Below are 6823 nucleotides of genomic sequence, written 5' to 3' on the forward strand. Positions count from 1 at the left end.
GAAAAGAAAAGCAACCCTTCCATTCTTCTTCTGTGAGCTTATCCAAATTTTGTCTTTTTCTTTCAGTATCTTCTATTTATTTAATTCTTCTGTTTGCTTGTGTTGGTAAAAACCACTTTACTGAGGTATAATTGACATACGAAAACTGTACATACCTACTGTACACAACTTGAGTTTGGAGAGGAGTATACACTGTAAAACCATCACCACAATCTATGCCAAAAATCTGTTCATTACCCAAAAGATTTTTGCTGCCCTCTTATTTTTTCTCATTTATTTAATTCTTACCTTGAAAAGAACCTTTCTATAATCCATGGATACCTTTTGCTCTTTGTTTATAATGTTAACTTGCTGTATCCTCATCATTCCCTGTGAATATATACAATTGGTAATCTGGGGAATTGGGTACTCCCCAGAAGTGTTCAGTCTATACTCATTTCCTTCTATTGCATAAGCAGTTCTGGCTTTTAAGCAAACAAAGGAGTAAATTTTGGAGTCAACTAAAATAAAAAAGCTTGACTATCAGACATGAATCAAATGTGCTCTACAGACTAATCCATTATTCGAGTATATCTAGGACTACATGAATTAATCTTAATCATGTTTATTCTTTTAAAAACATCAACAGTTAAAAATTGCATATCTCATTATTAAAAATGGTTTTGGAGCTGAGATGTAATCTCCTAAATTAAGGAATAAAAATAAGAGCAGGATGATCCAGCTAACCATTTTTCTTCTTAAAACTTGAAATAAATGGAGATCAAGAATGTTAGACATCTTTAAATAAATCAGAGGTCTTATGACATTTCTAATATTTTATTAACAAAGTTTTGATTTGATTTATCTATGTAAAATAACTAGCAAGGTATTCTCTAAGTGCTGAGACATAAATTACAAACACGAAACCTTGATTTATGTTAATGGTGGATAATATGTGGGACATGGCAAGTTATCACGGATTTTACAATATTCCCCAAGTTGGGGATGGAATCATAGAAAAGTACTGGAGAAACTGCTGCCTTAGGCTCCATTTGTTGATATATAGATGATGGCTGTCTTCTAAGAAATGATATAATCCTGATGATGTGAACTTGCACTTCTATTCCAGGCACCTCCAGATTTTAGCGAAATCTGCTCGACATTTCCGAGTCCCTATGATGGATCAGAGGCATTCAGATCTCTGCAGGGATGGCAGAAGAGGAAAAACAAAAAACTGTCGGCATTGGTAAATATTGGGTCTCTCCAATCTCTTGCAGAATGTTAACATTTTCATATTTCTAAAGTACCTTCATCTCTCCCATCTCCTAGACGCTCAGTGACACCCAATGCCCAGAATTTCCAATTCTGTGTCAATCCAACGTAGGCCTCCTGTATTGTTTACCTGAGCTGCTGAGTATTACTGGGGAGAAATTGTATGGCCTGCAGATCAGCAGCAGGGCACATTTTCACTTGTCAACCTCAAGAGCTGTTGGCCTCATGCACCATCTCCCTGTTCTTTGCCTGGCCGACCTCTCCCCAGCCTTTAGGGCTTAGCCTAAACTTAAAGCTTCAGAGAAACCTTCCCTGATTGCCCTCCCTGATTAGACTCCCTCCTTGCCTAGTATCCCATTCATTTTTTTTCAAGACACTTGGCACTCTATAATTCTTTATTTAAGTCTCTGCCTGACTTATTGTTTGTCTCCACAACTAATTTCTTGTGAATGGGGATAGCATCTGTTTTATTAATTACTGTAATATAGTTCTTCTTGGCACACAGTAGGCACTCAGGGAGAATTTTTGTATAAATGAATAAATTGTAAGATTGTGTTTGGAAAAAAATTATCTAATTTAAAAAATGTTTAAAAAGCATCACTTTCAGTGAATATGGCCATAGCACAAGAGATATCCTTACAGATGTCAGGTTACATATACCTGTCAAATAAACATCTTGTATGTGGTGAAATAGTTTAAGACTCTTGGGTTCTGAATTCGGAACATACAGCAGTTGCTAAGCCTTTATAACAGCAGTTCTCAACCTCCTTTTGTCTGCAGCTGCACACAGGCTGATGCTCTGTTGACCTGTGCCATGTGAACAAGCCAGCATTGTGCATGGCTCCCAGAGCCCTGGCTCTTCCTGCACTTCTTTCTCCCTGACTCAAGAAACCATTTGAGGATGCAAGTGAGTGAGTGAGTGTGAATGTAAGGCTACTAGAAGGATTAGCTCAAATCTGTTCTGATATACATTAAAAAGCAAAGGATAAACCAGTTATAAATTTGGGGGTTTGAAAAAAATAGTAGTGAGTTACTTGCTGCTACCTATTTCACAACTGATCAAGATATATCAGTGTGTCGTGATGTGATTTTTGAATTGGTGGGGTTTTTTAAAGATTTTATTTATTTATTTATTTATTTATTTATTTATTTATTTACTTTTAGAGAGAGCAAGAGTAGGAGAGAGGGCAGGGCGAGAGGGAGAAGCAGACTCCCTGCTGACCAGTGAGCCCACTACAGGGCTTGATCCCAGGACCCTGGAATCATGAGCTGAGACAAAGGCAGAAGCTTAACTGACTGAGCCTCCCAGGTGCCCCTGGAATGGTATTTTAAAAATTAATCCCAAACCACTGGGGAGAATTTTATTGCTCATGTAACCTCTGGGGAAGAAGAAAGTGCATGAGTTGAGAGTGCAAAATAGCAAGCCCTGTAGGAGAGGAACTCATGGAAATGATAATTGCATTAAAGTGTACACTGTGGCTTGTAAGATATTACCTGTGATGGCCTCCCTCAGTGACTAATGTAAAATACTTATTATTTAAGTTGAACTATATGAATGCAGATATGAGACATTTTTATTTAAAAATGCAATTTCATAGGAGTCAAACTAACTAGTTTATTAATATTTTCTGTTGTTCATCAAAAATGAGCTTGGAACTGAGCTTTCAGCACTTGCAAAAATGAGAAAAAGCAGCGTAACAGTGAATTTTAGGGTGTCCCTTTTAGTGCCTTTTTTTTCTCAGAACAAGTTAACTAATCGATGAACCTGTTGATCTTGGTTGCACATCCTTAGCCCAGCGCTGGTCTAAGTGCTATCTGGGGGATAGATACAGAGGAGCCCAGGGTAGCACTGGCTGTAAAAAGTTACAATCTAGGTGGCAAAACAAGATACATCTGGAAAATAAAACATTTTATACATACTAAATTATGCAGTCCTAACAAATAAAGACAAATGGCTTATCTGTCACTGTTGTTCCTCTTGTCTTGCCATATATGTATTTTTAAAAGCTTTTTACTTTGAAAAATAGTTTTATATTTATAAAAGAGTTGCAGTGATAGCACAGAGATATATTTAGCTCTCCATAGTGTTAACATCTTACTTAACAATGGTACAGTTATCGAAGTAAGATATTGCCACTGGTATGTAACTATTCACTAAGGTACAGACTACTCAGATTTCACACGTTTTTCCATTAATATACTTTTTCTGTTCCAGGATCCAATCTGCTGACAATACCACATTACATTTAGCATATATGTATTTTAATAATGATACTATATAAAAGTAGGAAGGAAAGCATTTTACCCATACTCAGATATGACTGCTGTTAATATTTTGGTGTATTTCTTCCTGAGTCACTCACGTAAACACACACCATGCATGTCAGGATCAAACTGCATACCTGTTTTTGTACTCTGATTTTTATAATTTAACAAATCATAAATATTACCCTATGTTATTAGTGTTTGAAAATATGCTTAATGTGTATATAATTTTTACCATATGGATATGATAACAAAAGCTATGTTAACATTACCAGATTCTTGAATACTCGTATCCATTTTCCCTCTTATGAATGTCACTGTGATGATATTCAGTACACATGAGCCCTGGGCAGCTTTCATATTTCTGCAGGTTGATGACAAGGAAGACTATATAAGGTGAAGATCTATGGATTTTTCCCCTTTTATTATTTTTTATTGAGACATCTTTTATTATATTTTTAAATTCAAGAGCTACACATTTAAACTATACTGAAATCTCTAAAATGGAAAATGAAAATCTTCTACTCTGGTAGACTTACTTCCCCGAGGAAAAGAACAGTGTCATGAGGTCTCTGGCTCTCACTTGAACCTGTGCTCCTGAAATTATTAGGGGTGTTTCCAGCAATGGTATAAAAATGTAACTTCAAACCTGAGCTTTTTATAAGTGTGCAAAGTTCCCAAGGGTTCTCAGGGAGAATATCCTAGCCCCGTTATCTTTTGATTTGTGGCCAAAGAGGCCATTCCTTGTACATTTCCTATAGTTGCGAATGACCATTTTTATTTTCAGGATTTAGCTGCTCATTTGTTACTGAGAGATTCGTTATTAGGTAACAGAGCAACACAGGGGGAAAAGGGATCCTCTGATTGTCCCTACCTTTTAGAATAGATAATTCATCTGTTCCCAAGACACTAAGGCCCACAGGTGCAAGGCCCGGAGCTGCCATCCACTGACACTGTTGTTGGCCATGAAAGTATGAGGGGAGCATCTCAGGCCCTTGGCTCCTACATTCCGTAGCCACAGTGGCTGGACGCTTAGCACACTGTTGATGTTGGGGCTTACTCCAACCAGGCAACAGAGCATGGGTAGCGAAGATGGCAGAGTGTAGCCTCTGAAGTTAGGCCTGGGCTCAAATTGATAGGATCCAATGCCTACTAAGAATTCTTTGACTTTAAGCAAGTAACTGAGCCCCTCTAAACCCTTCTCAACTGTAAAGATGAGATTGTTATACCGGCTGTGATATAATTTGAAGAAGATGTGAAAATGTTTGGTACTGGGCACCTGGCACATAGTGTGCCATCAAATAAAAGTGTGTTAAATGAAGGGATGGATGAATGACTCATGGAGCCAGTTGAACAGTTTAAAAGAGGAGTGTGGCCATTTGTGATTCAACGTGTCAGAAATCTCAATGCCATGAGTAAATTGTCAATTTCATTTCTTCCCCAGGATTGCAGAAAACAGAAACCCAACTCCAGCTAGCTAGCATGAGAGGAATATATTGATGGGACACTCAGATCCTGAAATATAAAAGTTAAAATAACCAGTCTTTGGATCAACTAGATCCAGGCAACTCCGGGGACATCAGAAAAAGAAAATCATGGACCTCTTCTCCAGGACACTGACATTCGAATTTCTCATTTTTAGTGACCTGCAGCATCAGATGGACCAGCTCTGGCTAGGAAGATGGGTTGTGTGGTATATACATGGTTGGTGGAGGCTTCTCCTCTGTATCAGGGGCAACAAGGCAAGGGGAATATTGGGAGCTAAGAAATTTTTAAGGCTTTAATGAGATGTAATTGTCATATAATAAACTACACATATTTAGAATGTACAAATTGATGCATTTTGATATATACATAAAATTATATACAATTATATTTATGTTATATGTATATTAATCTGGAAAACAATGACTGATGAAAATAATGACTATATTCATCATTGCTGAAAGTTTCTTTGTGCTCTCTTGTATTCCCTCCCTCCTACCTCTCCATGACCCTCTACTTGTTCCCAGGCAATCACTGATCTGCCTCTTACTATAGATTAATTTGCATTTTCTAGAATTGGGTATAAATGGGATTGTGTAATATGTACTCTTTTTTTGTCTGGCTTTTTGCACTTGGCATTATTATTTTGAGATTCATTCATGTTATAGCATGTATCAGTACTTCACTCCTTTTTATGAATGTGTAATATTCCATGGTATGGATACACACCACAGTTTGTCCTTTCAATTCTTCATGGACTTTTAGGTTGCTTCTGGTTTGGAGCTATTACCAATAAACCTGCTATGAAAATTCATGCACAAGGCTTTGTTTAGACATATGCTTGCATTTTTCTTGGTTAAAAACCTAGGACTAGAATGGCTGGGTCATATTGTAGGTGTATATTTAATTTTTTTTCAGAACCAGCCAAGCAGTTTTCCAAAGAGACTGTAGCATTTTACATTCCCACCAGCAATATATGAGAGTTCTAATTGTTCCATATCCTCACTTCTACTTGGTATTTATCCAGAATTTATTTTTAGAAAATTCTCAAAACTTAATTCTAAGAAGACCAACAACCTAATTTTTAAAAATGAGTAAAAGATTTCAATAGATAATTTCCAAAGAAGATACACGGTGGCAAATATGCACATGAAAAGATACTTAACATCATTAGTCAGTAGAAAAATGAGAATTAAAAGTGCAATGGCATGCTTATTCAAAAAATAACATCAAAAGAAGGCTAATAATTTGACATTATGGTGCCCATTTTATAGATAAGAAAACTGAGGCTTTAGGAATTATGTGCCAACCAAGGTTGACCAGCTATGAAGTGGTAAAAGTTGAATTTGAACCTGGGTCTGCTAATCCCTGCTTAATATTTTAAAAATATTTTTTATTTTTATTTTTTGAGACAGAGAGAGCACAAGCAGGGGGAGTGGTGGAGGGAGAGGGTGAAGTAGACGCCCTGCTGAGCACAGAGCCAAATGGGGGGCTCGATCCATCCCAAGGCCCTGCCAAGATCAAGACCTGAGCAGAAGTTGGATGGGTAACTGACTGAGCCACCCAGGTGCCCTCCGCCCCCCGCCCCCAACCTGGCTGCATAATCTTGATGCTAGGCCAGCAACAGTCCTTTGAAGTAGGCTTTACAAGCAAGATTGAAAACAGAGAAACTCACTTATTATTCAGGAATACATCCATTTCCTCTCCTGATGAGACAGGCTATCACCATTCACAGGGGACATTATGCAACTTTAAGTTTTGGTGTCTATTTTGCCTAAAGGATAAATTCTGTTTTTCCAACATCCAGCTTGTCTAGATGCCT

At 37.4% G+C, this 6823-nt stretch overlaps 1 long non-coding RNA gene across 1 annotated transcript; it reads left to right on the forward strand.

Moving 5' to 3' along the window:
* The first annotated feature begins 1106 nt into the window (after nt 1-1106).
* Nucleotides 1107-5847, forward strand: LOC121495698. Its single transcript, XR_005989035.1, has 3 exons — nt 1107-1225; nt 2032-2158; nt 4961-5847. It is a non-coding gene; the product is annotated as an uncharacterized LOC121495698 (long non-coding RNA).
* The last annotated feature ends 976 nt before the right edge of the window (nt 5848-6823 follow it).

The sequence above is a fragment of the Vulpes lagopus genome, chromosome 7, assembly GCF_018345385.1.
Source record: "Vulpes lagopus strain Blue_001 chromosome 7, ASM1834538v1, whole genome shotgun sequence".
NCBI classification, from domain to species: domain Eukaryota; kingdom Metazoa; phylum Chordata; class Mammalia; order Carnivora; family Canidae; genus Vulpes; species Vulpes lagopus.